The sequence below is a fragment of the Quercus suber genome, unplaced genomic scaffold (assembly GCF_002906115.3).
Source record: "Quercus suber isolate HL8 unplaced genomic scaffold, Cork oak 2.0 scaffold_4, whole genome shotgun sequence".
Taxonomy (NCBI): Eukaryota; Viridiplantae; Streptophyta; class Magnoliopsida; order Fagales; family Fagaceae; genus Quercus; species Quercus suber.
In genome coordinates, this window is record NW_027069470.1 from 2,238,549 (window position 1) to 2,255,631 (window position 17,083).

Here is a 17,083-nt window from a genome sequence, read left to right on the forward strand (position 1 = left end):
TTGTTTAGTATATATATACTATTGGCTTGAATTCAAGCTTGACTCACATTACTAATCAATTATAGAATACATGACGGAGCATGCTCAATGTCTAACAAGTACACATGACATGACAGCACATGCTCCATGTCTTTCAAACAATCAATATGTAAAATCCATTTACAATCTATGAAGCCAACTATGTTACCTATCATATTAGGTGAAAGCTATGTTATTCTATTCAGATTAAGTTCTTGGTCTTAGGTTCTTAAAAGCTTTCTTTGCATTGTCTATGCTGGTAATTATTTGTATGCTTCATTAATGGTATGTACTTAAATGACTCCAAGCAGTTTTACCATATATATTTTTAACAAATTTGCATTTAAATGTATATTTTTGTTTGTTTTTTTAGGGCTTGGTTTTAGTTTGGTTTGGTATAAACTTGAAACAAATGTCACAAATATTTGGATTTGTGACTTTTGTATTCTTATTGTTTGAATAAAACTATATGGTGCCATTTAAACATGTTTCATATAAGCTTTTGAGGTCTCAGGTCATGTTGTATTTAAATATGACAAAAGATAGTACCATTTTCCTCCTTAGTACAGTTAGTACTGGTGTTTTATATATAACTTGGGTAGATTGAATTTGTTTTGTGTGTATGCTCACTTTTGTTATTTATTTCTGAATTTCATGATGAAGACTAATAGAATACTTATTTTTCATTAAGATTTTTAATATATTGGATTTCTAAAAATAAATCAATAGTTGGGGTCAAGTTATTTGAACCATACATGTCTCCGTTTAATTTTCTTTCTTGGTTGCTTTGTACTTCCTACCATTTAATAGATTAAATATTTTTTCCTTGCTTTGTCTAATTTTACTTATTGTTGACTTCTTCAAAGAGTAGTATTACAAAAAATAAAAAAAAATGAGAAAGGGAGAATTAGAGGTTGTGGGTCATAAGTTGTAGCCATATCCATTAGAATTTGAAGTTGGGTTATGCTTAAATAACTTAGGCTCAAATTATTTGCAAACTTCCACAATTTTGGGCATGTTTGGGGTGGACATATTTGATGCTATTCTCCTTCTAGGCTAGATTTGTGATCAATAATAATGGTTAGGTGCTTTTTTTTTTTTTTTTTTAATGTACTGTTGTGTATTGATGAGATTGTCCTCATTCAAGTAGTTAGCCATTTGCTCTAACATCTAAATTTAGAATGATGTCCAGGGGCTATCATGGTTGTTAAAGCATCAAAGCCAATTGCAGTGGTTGATGCGTATGGGTTTTTTTAAGTACAAAAAGTAAAATGTTTGTAAGTTTCATTTAGTTTCCAACTTATAATATATAAATTTTGTGTTTCACATTCATGAGGTGAAGTGTTGTTTGACTAGCCTGTCCTTATAAAACATGTGTGAAACTATGATTTGAATAGGAAAATATGACAAAATCCTATTTGTTATTGGTGCAATTGTTGTGAGAAGTCCAAATTATCTAGATAGGTAATTTGCAGTGATGATTGTATGGTCTAGAAGTTCTATTATCTTTGTGATGATTGGGTTTTGATGCATTGCTAATTTGATTTTCCACTAAAGAATAGTAAAATGTTTTGGATTCTTCCCTTTGTCAAGAGATCACATTAATAGGCTTGTCACACTCTCTCTCCCCTTAGCTCTCAATTTGTGACATTCATTTTCTCTAATAATTTTCTTTTTCTGTCTTTTCTATTTGTTTACATAGCCAAATATATCATAGGATTGATCTTAATAAAATATTTTTATGGGAATAGATTTTTTATGTTTATTTTTTTAATGCAACTTCAATTTGTTTGATAGTTGGAGATTATTGGATTTGAATCTTGAATGTCACAATTGGAAACACTAAGAGGTGCCAATTAGTTGAATTACAAAGTTTGTGGCGGATTTTGCCAATTTGAGTTTGACTCAATCTTAATATCTTTAATTGTAAATTTATTGATATTAAGATGTAAGTGCAATTGTATATTTATTTGATTTATTGATTCTTTTGTAATACTTATTAAACCAAATTGACTCTCAAAAAAAAAAAAAATTTATTAAACCAAACGTAAGAGCACATTATGATTATTATAATATATTACTTCATAATATTTGTATGTATCTCATTTTTAATGATATTGTGTGTAAAATTTTGACTGTTTCATCACAAGAAATGTTCAAATTACATTTTTCATCTTATATTGGAGATGATAGCTTTTAATAGTTGAAATTAGAGAGATGTTTAAACCTGAACATGTTAACATTTGATCTAAAACAATCCCATGCAACGCACGGGTTAGCGACTAGTAATAGTATAATGATTAAATTCATTCTACATAATGGCTTCAATTTTTGGACAAGTGGCAGTTTATCATTTGATATGAGGTGTTCCAGACCAGTAGTTTATCATGGTATCAAAATAGATGTTGTGTACAAATTATATCAAATGCTTTCATAGCTTCTTAACTTTTGTCTATTGCCTGGTAATATGTAGAATTTGGAAACAAACTTTCAGATACTTCTGAAGTGACAAACATCCATTTTAGTGTCCCCATTGCATCAAATTTTCCCTCCAATGTAAAATCTGCCACATTAGCTGATCCAAATCTGCATCCTGTTGGAGAGATACATGGTCACGTCAATGCCTTGTGGAAAAAGTTGATGAGCTCGAAGATGAGCTTAGAAGAAAGAGACAAAAAGTAGTAGAGAAAATTTAGTCAAAAAGATTGATTGGCTTGCCTTGGAAATTTCAGATAATCTACAACTATTGAGAGAGAATAAAAAAACAGAAGGAATTACTTATGGCCAAATTGGAATGTTTTGAACATAATGCTAGTAAACTCCAACCGGAGCTTCAGTAAAAGAGCCATGAGCTGGATGAGAGAAGAAAATTACAAAACCAATTATTTTCAAAAGATTGATTCAACTAACTCTGATATGTTAAAGTACAAAGAGCAGTTAGAGGATAGTGAGAAAGAGAAGAAGCTGCTTGCGGACAAGATATCGGTTTGGAAAGGAAAATTAATGACTTACAGAAAAACCATGGAGAAAGGATCAGTGGGGCGTAAGCCTGTCAACTCTGGTGAATTTCATTATTAGACACCTTCAGTTGATTTTGTGACCTATAATGTTATGGCATTGTCATTGCAAATTTGAACTTTTAAACATTCCACAGCCATGGTGCTTGCTGCATTGAAAATCATTATCAAATGATGTATATTTTGAAATTTTGAGCTTTGTGTTTTTTTCCTCCTTAACCCTTCTTAGATCAACTGTAGAGAAACCAAAGTGAGTAAAAAACTTTTTTTTTTAAATGGTTTAAAATTTAAAGCTGAGATGTCAAAGTTTACTTAGAGTAGACAAAACCATGTTTTTATGTCCAGTTTCAGATTCTTCCTAGAACCATATTACCAATATGATGCAGCAAAAAGTAGTTGTGAATAAGGGAGAAAACTGGTAAATGCTTGGCAGTCTGGCGCTACTTCACTTGAACTGATGAATATAGGGCCCTACCAGTTTAAAATTCACAATTTTCTACTCTTAACACAAGTGAAAAAGAAATTAGTTAACATTTAACCTATTAGTGAGATATTTCCTTTTATCCACAAACAAAAAACTAATCAATAAACTTACTTTTGTTAAAATCAACCACATAGATAACAAATACTCATAGAGATTCAGAGACAACCTCAACCACAAAATCCGGACTGTTGTCTTCTTGCAATTTCTGAAATGTTCAAAGCCATCCAAAGCTAGGAGAAAATACAAATTCGGCGAACAACTTCCAGAGAGAATATATATATATATATATACAGTTTTGTCAGTTACATATATAATTGCTACGATATTAGATAAACTAGTCGCAGACCCACGCAACGCGCGGGAAAATTTGATATAATTACTTTTTATTGGAATATTATTGAATTAATATATATATATATATATATACAGTTTTGTCAGTTACATATATAATTGCTACGATATTAGATAAACTAGTCGCAGACCCGCGCAACGCGTGGGAAAATTTGATATAATTACTTTTTATTGGAATATTATTGAATTAATATAATATAGAGTGTATATATTTAGAAAGTCAATATTTGTTATTTGAAATTGTGTTTTAAATTACAACATATGAAAAAATCCCACAATATATTGCCCTTGAAATTCATAAATGAATTACATGATTACTTGCATTATATGGTAAAATAAGACCAACCCATCCACATGGCATTGTAAAGTCATCTAAATATAATCATATAAAACCACCATTTTGTTGATCTTGTCTCATAAACCAAAAGTACCATCTACACAGTTGATAAGATCTTTAAAAGGTAACATATGATAGAGAATTCTAGTAGACTGCCCTCAACATTGAGATCAAGATTTTTTTTTTCTTAGAGTGTACATGTTCAACCAAGAGGAATTAATTAAGGAATAGTTAATCACTGTCAACCATGTGAGTTTTCTCTTTAATTTTCTTGGTTTCTCGCTTTTTAGAATGAAGATGACATTGGCATATACAAACTACAACGATTGTAGAGTAGTTATGCAAAACTGTTTAATGCATTATTATTCAAAACTTTGCACAGATAAATTCAACCTCTTGTTCCATGTGTTGTATATAGTTATGGAATCTCAAAGTTTATTCTCCACTTAGGCTTGCATTACAAATACCAATGACTTAATCATAGAAACCAACACTATTGAGAAGCTTATGTGGTGCAATGCTTTAGCTGGAACTAAATTTTGTAATAGAAGTTATGCAATTTCAAAACTTGCAAAGAGACTAAAATGGGAAAATGAAAAACAAAATATTAATTCAAAAATGTTAAATGAAATAAGCATTGCATATATGACATATTTAAGTAAATAATGGGATACCACAAAGGATGTCATTATTGGTAGGGTATCACTTGAAGTCTTGAACTCCCAAAAATTAATCTAAGGGGCTAGATATAAGGATAATTGGAATAATAATAAGTGCCAACAAAAATTCGTAAGCTTCAATAACTGATTGAGCTTGATTGTTTCCAACAACAAAACATTTATAAATTAGTTTAAAAGGAACATTGGTTGCTTCAAATCAATTTTTTTGGTTCTTTTGATGTTGGCAATTGTCCCCCTGTTGTGTTTGTTTTTGCATTTTTTTTTTCCTTCAATAAAATCTTGCAATTCATCATAAAAAAAATAAAAAAAAATAAAAAAATAAAAAAAAATTACTTGTATAGTTTGGTCATTTTTTTTGTTTGGTCATTTTTTATTTTTATAATTAGAAACTTTTATAGTTTTTAAGCTTTTCAAGTCATGTCAATAGAATTATACAAAAAGTGTAAAATATAGTTTTACAACTATCGAATGTTGCAAACCCACATACCCACATCGAACATCTTATTTCTACTACTAACAAAGCAGGTCTTTTTCACCTTCAATCTTATTCTTGCAATTACTTGTTATTGTGTATTTAAAATAAAAGGAGACCTTCAATTAAAAAAGTATTGGAGGTAAGCTAAACCTTACAAAAAGAAAGTGCATATGCAAATGTGACCAATAGAAACAAAAGCAATAGTGACAAAAATATTAAAATCAAAACCCTCATCGTAAGGAGCTGTAAGCCTATAATTCATGCAATATATAGATGGCATTTATGGACATAAACTTGAAACTTCTCCCAACCATTAAATGCCACAAAAACATTTGAAGCTCAAAGGAGAATAGGGTGTCCAAGTTTAGAAATTGTGTTTAAAAGTATTCTCCCCATTGATTACCTGCTACCACATATCTAAAAGAAATTTCATCAAGTATATGTCATGCAACAATAACCAAAAAAAAAAAAATTTATTGACATTCGACATGGGATAAAAAAGCGAATGCGTGAAAATTAAAATGTTTTTATTGACAAAACGGAGAAAAATAATTGACAAAAAATCAAGTCTAAAGATTGATTTCTTTTTCAATATGTCTCTTTTGTTTTTGCACTGTCTAGTTCTCTGGTTTTCTTAATAGATTATATTAGATGGAGAAAGGAGGAACTGAGAGCATGAGACAGAAATTAGGAGAGACAAATTGGTTACCTGGTTGATTAAAGAAGAGCGAAAAAGACCATAGCATTACTAAGTCTAATCGATGGTGTTTCGGCAGCTTCTGCAGAAGTGAAGAGGGGGCAACTGCAATATATAAAGAAAATAAATCAATAAAGAGAGAATAGGAGTTGAGATCAAAGAATTGAAGTAGTGCGGAATTGAGGTTAAAATGGATTTAATAAGGTGGTGGAAAAGTGGGGTGATGTTATCCCTTTTTTTGATGGAGAGAGACCAAGGAGGACGGTTAATTGAGAATTGGAATAGTTAGCCGGTTGGGTTTAATGGAGTAAATGGGGAAGATGAGTGGGTTGCACTCAGTCATTATGGAAAGGATTCTACATATTCTATCCAAAAAAAATAAATTGAGGAAGTTGAAAAATAGGAAAACATTCAATGGATGGTTGGGTTTTTTATTTATTTATTTATTTATTTTTTTAAGAAGGTTTGAGTAATAGGAGAAGAGCATAATTTAATGCAAAAAAGTCATGAGAATATGTAAAGCCATGATATATTGTAATATATTGTAAAGTCAGGAGAATATGTAGTAAAGCAAAAGAATTAAGACTATTTAGAATGTGTAAAATCATGAGAATATGTAAAGTCATCATATATATATTTTGCATTCTTTTAAAAAATGTAATAAATTAACAAAAAAGGAAAAAAAAAAAAAAGAAAAAAAAAGATGACATGAATAATGACGTGGCTCAACTGGAGCGTAGTAATAATAAATGCTACACTTCAACTTTTAGTAATATATAGATGTTTGAATTTCCATCATTTAATGTTGATTATGTTAGTTACATATATATGATTATTTGAGTTCAGAAAGTCAATTACAAAAGCTCAATTATTCAAGAAATTTCAGGAAATGCTTACACATTCAAGAAATCCTTGCAAAAGTTTAGTCACATTTTGAAACAAAAAGATATCTATAATGTGAGTCCAAGCTTGCATAAAATAGACCTTGTATGGCGTAAAGAAAAAGCAAATCAAACTCATTTATATCTTAACCAGTAAGTTGGCCATGCGATGCACGGATAATTTTATAATATTTATATAAGACAATTTTGGATAATGTTGTACATATATTATAAAGAAAAAGTAAAGTAAATTAGAGTAAAGAAACATATACATTTTGAGATATTAAAAATTAGTTTAGTAACTTCACTGCATATTTGTAGCCTTCTAAAGGTAAGATTTTTTTTTTTTTTTTTTTTTAAATCAAGAAACCAAAAGTAAATGCAAAAGAGTAACAGGACCATGAAAATTAACTAATTTGTGTTGTGTTTACATATTTCATACCATGAAATGAAAGAATGCTCAACTCTCTAACCGTCTTCCACTCATTGATAGTGCGACATTAGGATATGGCTTGACATTGCGCACCAAATATTATCTCTACTTATATACCCAAAACAAAAACTATCCAACCAAATTACCTTAAACCTAAATCATATTTAAGCCCCCTAACTTAAAAAGAAAAGAGAAAAAAAAAATTACCCGTAGGGTTTCAATGTCTTGATAGTGGTGAGAGGTTAGTATAATGGAGGTGGTAATCCATCAGATTCCTCTTTCTCCCTCTTTCAAATGTTTTGTTAGTCTCAGATCCTTTATTTTGGTAATATATAATGAAATAGAGTGTTTTATTTATCAATCCACAACATTTTTGTGTCTCTCTATCTATCTCCAGGGTCTTATCTGGTTAGCTATTACTATTAGTCCTTACTTATTTTATTTATTTTATTTTTTGCTTTTTTCAAAATACTAAAATAATGGATATGCTAAAAGACATGAAGAATAGAGAAATGTGTAGTATAAGTTTAGGAAATTAATGAGATAACAGTAAAATAAGTTAATGTGAACTTTTTGATAACAGTAAAAAAATACTTAATGAAAAATGTAAAAAAAAAAAAAAAAATTAAATGTAAAATTGGAGTGCTACTTGCCAAGACCTCATTCACTTTCGCATGAGGTCTTTGCTTTTATATATATATATATATATAAATTGATTTGATGATAAAAAATAAGAACAAAATTTAGCTATAAAATTGGTTGTAGTGTAAGGCAACCTTACTCAATAAAATAAACATTACTATATATTTTGAAAATCTAACCATCGAATTGTATGTTTTTTACACTCTTAATACACATGTTAAATTTTGTGTTAATCGGATATTATATACTATATGATCTATAACCTTATATTTTATGCATAATTTTAAACTATAAAAACAAACATTTTATTGATGGCATAGCAATTGATCTTTTATTTTCTAGAAATTTTACAGGCATAGAAGATATTGAGTAAGGTTGTAGTTTTAACCTTATTATGAAACAGATGCTATTACTTCGAGTGTAGCATATCTGTGAAATAAATTCTGATATACTTCAAATTCAATATTGCTAGATAGAGCTCTCTTTAATGGGGTATTATGAGCATTTAGAAGACTAAACTAGCTTTGGTTTAAAGTTCTTCGTGCCAACTTGTGCTAAAATTCTCTCTATATGTGTATTCTAAAAATAATTCTAAAGTTTTTTAAGAATACATCTTTGATGCTTGAATTGCAAGACTATTTCCAGAATGTCATTGTAAGTGAATTTTATCAATTCAAAGTGAAAGTTGATTTATTACTTATTTTTCAGCTTAATGCTATTTGTTTCCGATATTTGTTCAGCAAAGACAAGATTACTAATTCTATTGGTTGAAGTCTTGAAAATGATGGTTAGGAATATGCATAGACAGCAAATGGGCCTAGGGCTTGGTATCCATCAAATTTTGCTCATGCCTGTTGGCTGGCCTGATTGCAAGCTCATTGGATTCTTATTTCGGTAATACTTATATTTGGATGTGAACTTAGTAGTTGTCTGAGAACAACTTATTTAGCTGAAATTGAAAACTTTTTGCTGTAGATAAAACTAATTAAAACTAAAAGGTAGTTAAAATAGTACAGTGTAACCCATGAAAGTACTAAAAAGTATAATGGGACTCATAAATAGTAGCAAAAATAAGGTAAATAGTAAAAAAAAAACTGGCTTTTTAAGCCAATGCCAAAAGCACACTTACAAAAGACTTCTTTGGGCCCAATTGAGGAAATGCTATTATTTGTAAGAGAAAAATATGTTATGCTAAATTGGATTGGTAGTTGCTGGTTGGATGTCTAATTGTTCAAGCCATAATGATAGTATCTATTCCGGCCTTTGTTTTAATATTCTTTAAGACCCTAACGAATTGGATGCAAATTGTGGATTGCAATGGGTTGACTCAAGTTCCGTAATGGGCTCCACTTAGTGACTTCTCTAGGCCTGTACCTTCTCTTTACCTGTTTCATAAATGTGCACATTTTACACATGCTTGCTCCCCATCTCTCTCACTCTCAGGCTCTCAGCTCTTCTCTCCCACAACTCAGTCAGTCACTCACCCCCCCTCCATCTCTTGGTTCTTCACTCCCCCTCCACAACTCATCACCGGCTCCACCAATCTCACCGCCGATCTATGAGATGTCAACATCAAAGCTTCTCCGCAATATTATCACCAACATGCTCCTGATACTACCTAAAGCCCCATCTCAATTAAGATGTGTATGCAAATGCAAGTCATGTAGTCCTTTACTCTTCAATCCCCAGTTCATCAAAATGCACCTCAAAGTTGATTCCTCAGCTTATTGTGGTTTTGGCTACAATTATTGTGGTGACCAAAAATTAGATCTGATTGGAATTGAACTAATAGCATTTTAATTTTTAACCATCCTATCCAAGACCAAGAAAATCACATGGGATGGAAGAGTTGTGAAATTCCTCAGTACATGTACCCAATTTTATTTACACAAAAACTGATGCTACTACCATCGTATTAGATGGATATGCTATTAGGAACTCCCCTACCAGTGACCCCTGGCTTTGAGAATGGCTTCAAGAGCTCATATGGTACAAGTCCAGCTCCAACTCTATTCTTCAGTTTCAAATTGGTGTTCCTCTCATCAATGATTCCCTCAAGCTCCTTCAGTTCACCACTAAACATTTCAAATGCAGCTTTTGTGACAGGATTTTCTCCCCAAGATGGTTCCATATTCTCACAAAGATACTCCTCATCTAGTGAGTGATTTGATAGGACATCCAAAACAGCCATCACCTTGGTTGCTGAATCTGTGAAAGGAAGCATTTCAACAGTTCAACTTTTGGTTTTTTCAAAAAGTTCTTGAATTCTTCATCAGATGGATTCTCAGTTGGCATGTTGGTTCGAGCTATAGAAGGCCGGTTAGGGAAGTAACCAGCAAACATATACTGCCTAAAGTTCACAGTTGCATGGTGTCCAGCAGTTACCCAGATTATGGTTGTTAAAATATGAATTAGATTTTCTGGTGTTTTCAGGACAGGCCACCATGGCTCATCCTTCTTGTCAGTATGGCCTTTTGTTCTAACTTCTGTCCACCAAGCTTGAAGCTCCCCATTAGACTGGACAAGAGATGGTTCAGGGTAGTAGTGGTTCACATAATCACTTACCCATTGCTTAATGGCATCCCAGAGGATTAGACCATCATTAGCAAAAGGGTAGTCTTCGATGGTTAACTTTAGGCCATGCTCAGTTGTTGGATCCTCAACTGCCATTCCCCTGAAAAAAACAACAAAACCAAGCCTTAGTCCCCAAATATTGGGATCAGCCATGGAACTTCAAGAGTCTAGTCATTATTAGTCACGTGTATTCTTTTTCACCATTCTAGTCAGGGGCACCATTCCCCTGAAAGTTGATCAACAATACTATTTTGAAATTTCATTGAGGGTGTTATGCAAAGTAATTTGCAAGCTTGACAATTCATTAAGTATCAAGAAGTTGAGAAACTGCTGACTGAAAAAGTAGCAACCTAAGTATAACCACAGATAACTTTTCATCTGATTATGCCTTGTAGTAACCATGAATAAAACTAGAATAATCTTATATTATTTTGATCATCTGCAATACCTTCTTATCAAATCTGCTGGCAAAGCTTCCATGTCAAATCGCCAGAGCTGGTTGTAAGCAGCAGAACTGAGTTCAATGGAGTATTTAGCCGATGAGAAGGCACTTTCAATTATCCCACCTGCATTAATGAGGCTCTCTCGGGCAAGAGCATTGATTTCCATTTTGTATCTGAAATGAGGATGTTAAAGTCTGTAAATTCGATGCATTGCACTTAATTGTCGGTTAGCTGCAATTATGTATGGCTCTATACAGCATTGAGTCCATAGCCTACAAAAGTACAAAGAAAGAATCCCAAAAATCAATGATAACAATTGTGATTTGTCTAAGCCCAAGTAGACAACTAGCATGATATCAAGGGGAATTCTTTAACCATAGTTTCAGGGTTGTCCAAAATCAGTCACTAAAGAAGTTGATTGCAATGCCAATTTATCATGATTTGAGTTCATGTTTGCATAGTGCTCACCAGTGAATGACAAGCTGGTGATAACCAATGTCATGAGCACAAACATGAGCTTTAGCCAGCCTCCACAGCCAGCAACCTGTGGCATCCCACGTTGGGGTAAAAACTTGCTTCCATTGGGGTTTGTCACTAGTTGGAGGCCGGGTGAGTTCAATGACAACAGGCTTTATTGTGCCATCCTTAGTAAGGAAGAACAATGCGCTTGAACCATACAATGTAGACCCTTCTACCTCTCTTACTTTGTTCACATAAGGTAGTAACAAATCATGATAATCCAACACAAATAGCCTCTTACTTTTCAAGGCCTGCAACCATGGAAATTAGAGGACTCATTCATCAACCATTCAGGTGGATTGCCTTTGAAGAGAGGTAAGTGCAAGATGATTCAGTTAGATAATCATTGGAAATTTTAGGTAAAACATGCTATGCAATGATGGAAGCACTTTTTGCATCTCAAGATTTCCCATATAATAATAATTTTATCTTTTAGTTTTTATTACATGTATACCTATCTGCACACTTAGCATTTGATAGAAAGCATATTTAGATTAAATATGCTTAAATGAGATGGAAATGTTGAAAATAACTATTCAGACATGTAACAATTGTAACTGTACAAAGAGAGGCAAATTTATAGGCACACTTTGAGTGGAGTATTAGCATCAAAAGGAAAGGAACATAGGGAGATTGACATCTAATTATGTGTACATATTTAACCTCATTAATAGTCATAATGCCTCTGATCTCTCGTTCCACTAGTTCTGTTGTAATCAAAGTTTCAAGCGGTCCATAGATCTTAGGATCGAGCTTACTCTTCATGGGCCAATCCTGCATGACATAACTCACAAATTTTAATGCCATTTAAGATTATAAATAAATTTTTCCACTGAATAACTCAGATATTTAGCCATTTGATATATAGTAAATTTGCAAATCGAACATATTTCTTTTGTTCTGAATGTTGAAAATATTATGGCTCTAGATACCTAAACTCATTTGAGTTTAGAGACCTAAACTCATTTAATTAGTTTACTGCAAGCAAACTAATCATAGTCACACAAGTACTGCAGCCCTAAGGTTAGCCTAGTGTTATCTACTCCATGTATCTTACATTGGGTTCATTGTAGGACAATAATTCAAATAACAAAGATGTGGTCGTCAAGGATTTTCTGTTGTGGGCATAGGCCATTAGGCCACACCACATTAATTATGACTTTTGCTTTCTCTCTCTCTAACAAAAATTCAAATCGTGAAGATGAAACTAGTGTTTAGCATGAACGGCCTATGTAGTGAAGTACCTTCACTAAGTTTATACACGTAGATGGACATTGGGAAATAAATTTTTTTTATTATTTAAATTCTTCTTTGTATAAGTCCATGAAAAATGCATACCGTAACTAGTTGTATGCTACATGGGTTAAGACCAGCTAGAATTTGCCTAGAAAATTCTTCATCCCTGAACCAAGCAAATTTATCTCCTACAAAAGAAGATTCATGTATACAAATGAGAGCCAGACAGAGACAAAGATAGAGAGAGTGAAAGTCATACAAAGAGAATGAGATGTATACTATCAATGAATGCGGGGGTCTCAAAGAGCAAAAGATTCTCTTCAGTATCAGTTACAGCCTTCACAAGCCTTGGTAGTATTGACTGAAAGAAGCCGGCATTTGTAGGCTTAGGCAATGTGAGTCCTTCACAAAATAGTGAGTCTATGGCAGTGAAGTGTGGAAATCCCAAGTGGGGGTCAAGAAGTGATATCTCAAGCTGAGGCAGCAGTGCATGCATCACAGATTTTAGGGTCTTTGCTGAAAATGTCAACTGCTTTACCTCTGAGAATTCCTCGTCCCTAGGCACATATACACTGCTGCTTCTTTGTTCTGACAAAGGGTCTACATTGTCAAAATAATGCAGAGTCACAAAGCTTCAGTTATTGATGATCTTATGCTGTTGCTACTGTCCTTTATTATGCAATCTCAGATAACATAATTGTGTAGTACAATCAAAAGGTATATGATCATAACCATTAATCATTATAGCTTTTTATTTAGGAACTACTTTGTTTAAAGCTACATTCTACAACATATCACATTCCAATTCTTTTTCAAATTTCAACTAGACACAATAACATGTCTTGTACTTCTTACTCTTAAAAAACGTGTGGCATTCTATTAATGTATTTTGCTGGCATAAAGTTAAAACTAGAATTTTCAGACTGTATATAAGGACAATGTTACATTTATAAGTAACATATTTGAGATCAAGTACTTAAATACTCAAAGAAAACCAGGTCTTTTTTTTTCCTGGTTAGATTCTATATTTTGTCCTCAACTTTTGAGATATATTCTAAAATCATCTTCATATTTTAAAATGGTTCAAAAGGTCTTATCGTTATCTAATTGATAAAAAATACTATTAAAGCAATTTTCAAAATCTAAGAACAAAAGTGAAACAATTTAAAGTATAATAAGGTTTTTTGAATCAAATGTCAAAAGTTGAGGGCTAAATATGTAATTTATCCCTTTTTTTAAGGAACTGTCTTGAAGATATAACAGCAAGTTGGGTGCTTACATATAAAAAGGAGTTGAACCGTAAAAATTCCTATACAATGAGCTAATTCCAGCAGCATGGTTGCAAGATTTAATTCTCCCTGCAATATTACCTCGATATCACCTTGAGCCAAATTTTACTCATTTCAAACAATAGTTGAAGCCCATCAAATACATCATTTCATCCAGCTCAATTTGAAATACAAAGATACAATTTATTAGAAAGAAGTAAATGATGAAGTAAAAGTCACATTTTTCTCTTAACATGCAAAAGTCATAAATTAAGGATCAAAAATCCTAAGAGCAGATAAAGGGTAAAAAAAGGAAATGAGATAAATACCAATGAGTTCAGTCTAATAAGCCTTGGTATCGATTCCAACATCCCACAACCGCAAAGATAGGAAGTTCGCGGTTAAAAGCATCAATTTTTCTCATTTAGGTGAACAGTCACGCCTTAACCTTGAAAGTCAACTTCTACCTAGAAAAAAATTTACTCATATAACATAATTGAAAATTTTTTATGAAAAATGAAGAAAAAGGGTGCTATTTGTGTAAAGACCTTATAATTTTACTTTGGAACTAAAATAATTGGATATAAAATCATTTGTTCTACTCTGTCTGATAGCTGTTGTTGTCTAGTATTCAATTTAAAAGCCATTAGACAAGTTAGGAACTCCTGTTCTTGAGAATAGAAGGTGCTAGATTTTATTTTATTTTTGGATAATCAGGCAGAAATTTCATTGAAACCAAGTTGAAAACCAGAAGCACAAATAGAACAGCAAGTCTGAACCAGCATACACAGCACTAAGACAGTTACAACTCAGGACAAGACAAAGCACTAAGACAGTTACAACTCAGGACAACAAAAAAATGACACTTTACAACAGCAATACTAATACACCAGCAAGCCTGAACCTATCGGACAGAGCACTAGACAAAAAATTCCAACAAGGTGCTAGATTTATGTGATATTTCACAGGTGCCATATCTCTAAAATAACTCCATGGTATGCAAAGCAACCTTAAGAAATTAATCCAAAGATGAAATTAAGCTATCCTTAAAAGCAGGGAATACATTACCTCCATTGATGATTCACTTGAGAAAGCCTAAAGCGCATGATAAAAACCTAAAGCGCTAGCAACAGGTTCTACTGTCACTATCCGTAGAAAAAATAGCTTAAAAAAAAGGAACCATCTTGATTGCAATATTTCTGTAATCACAACAACAATAATTAATAGGAGCCCGATCTCTATAAAGTATATTTGGTTTTATAAAACAGGTTAGTGGAAGATTTCTTTTTCTTTTTTTCTTTTTTTTAAAGCTCAAACCAACTAACAATATTAAAATCAACAAAGTGAGAAAATTTAGATAGTTCATTGCTTTGGTAACATATAGTAACATTTTCCTTCTAAATATCAAGCAATTTTTCAAAATAAAACCACGGTGCTTGAAAATTATATTTTATTATGAAGCATGATCCGATGGTGATTTAACTTAGATAATAAATTGTGATACATGAGATTATCTGTGGAACAACAAATTGGAAGCTTTATATAAAATGGAACTGAAGCAACAGTATACTTGTACAATGAGTTGATTCCTATAGCATGGTTATTGATGTAGGACACAATTTACTATTTAATTATTGTAATTTATTATTTTTGGTATTTTTATGTAAAAAAACGTTATTTTATGTTTAGGTGATTTATTTCATTGTTTTTAGGTGCATTTAATACTTTTTAGGTCAAATTTGATTCCTGTTATGATTAGGTATCAATTAGGAGTTATTTTATATTATATTTTCTTGTCCGTCAAGTTTTAAGGAGCCCTTAAATAGGCCCCTAAGTTTGTAAACGTTTTTCATAGTTTATTATCAATAAAAATTCAGACTTGTGTCTATTGTGTTCTCTGGTAGATTTCAGACCTATCACCTTGTGGATTCAAGGAACCCCTCGTGGATTCGAGGTTTACTACCTAGGAACGAACAGTTTAGTTTCTGTTCCATCAAAAGAGCATCGTGTGTGCTTTTCTTCAAACTTCCGCGACATCAGTTGGTATCAGAGCCTTGACTTACCCTGGCCTGATTGCTAACCGGCGAGACGGTAACCACCACCACAACAACGACGAATAACTTAGCAAATATTACGTGACGTACAACAAGCACTCACAAATATCTATGCTAAGATGGCGCCGTTGAAGAATGGAAACAATAGGGATAACTGCAACGGAGACATAACTCACGGGCAACCTATTGGTAAGCAAATTTCATATAGACCTTATAAGAGAATTGTAAGTTTTAATGGTTATTTTTTAAAAGAAGATTTTCTTGATTGGTTACTTGATCTAGAGGATTTATTTGACTATGAGAATATTTGCTATGAGAGAAAAGTTGGACTTGCTTTGTATAAACTTAGTAAGTATGCCTTATATTGGTGGGAACGAGTACAATCTGATAGAATTCGACAAGGTAAAGACAAAATTCATTTATGGCCAAGGATGAAAAAGATGCTTGCTATCAAATTTTATCCTTTGGATTGTGAAGAAATCCTGTCGTATACAATACAAGATTATTATTGGCCAAGAAGTTCATACTTGAATTATTTTGAAGAGCCAAATATTCCACCGTTAAAGGAAGAATTGAATATAGAAGAAAATATAGAGATTTCTGAGGAAATTAATGAAGGCCTTGTTATAGAAGAAGAACCTAAAATCAAGATTGTGGAGGAGATTAATGAAGACCCCATTGTAGAGAAAGATCTTGAGGTTGAGATAGTAGAGACCATTAAAGAAGAAATTATAGAGGAAGTTGTCAACGATCTCGATGAAATCAAGTTAGATGATTGCAACATTCAAACTCCTAATATTTTATTGGGGGACACCGAAACAAAGTTTATTGATTTTATTGGGGTGGAAAGATTTGATTTGATCATTGACTCTTATTTGGTGAATATTGTCAATTACATGAAGATCAAGGGAGAAGAAGTTCAAGTTGCCCAATTAATGACTTTCAAGTTTGGCAAGAAGACAAAGAAGATGAAG

General features: G+C 32.3%; 1 pseudogene; it reads right to left on the reverse strand.

The window, feature by feature from the left end:
* Nucleotides 1-9,786: 9,786 nt before the first annotated feature.
* LOC112037842 (linoleate 13S-lipoxygenase 2-1, chloroplastic-like) lies at nucleotides 9,787-15,641 on the reverse strand (annotated as a pseudogene).
* Nucleotides 15,642-17,083: the final 1,442 nt, after the last annotated feature.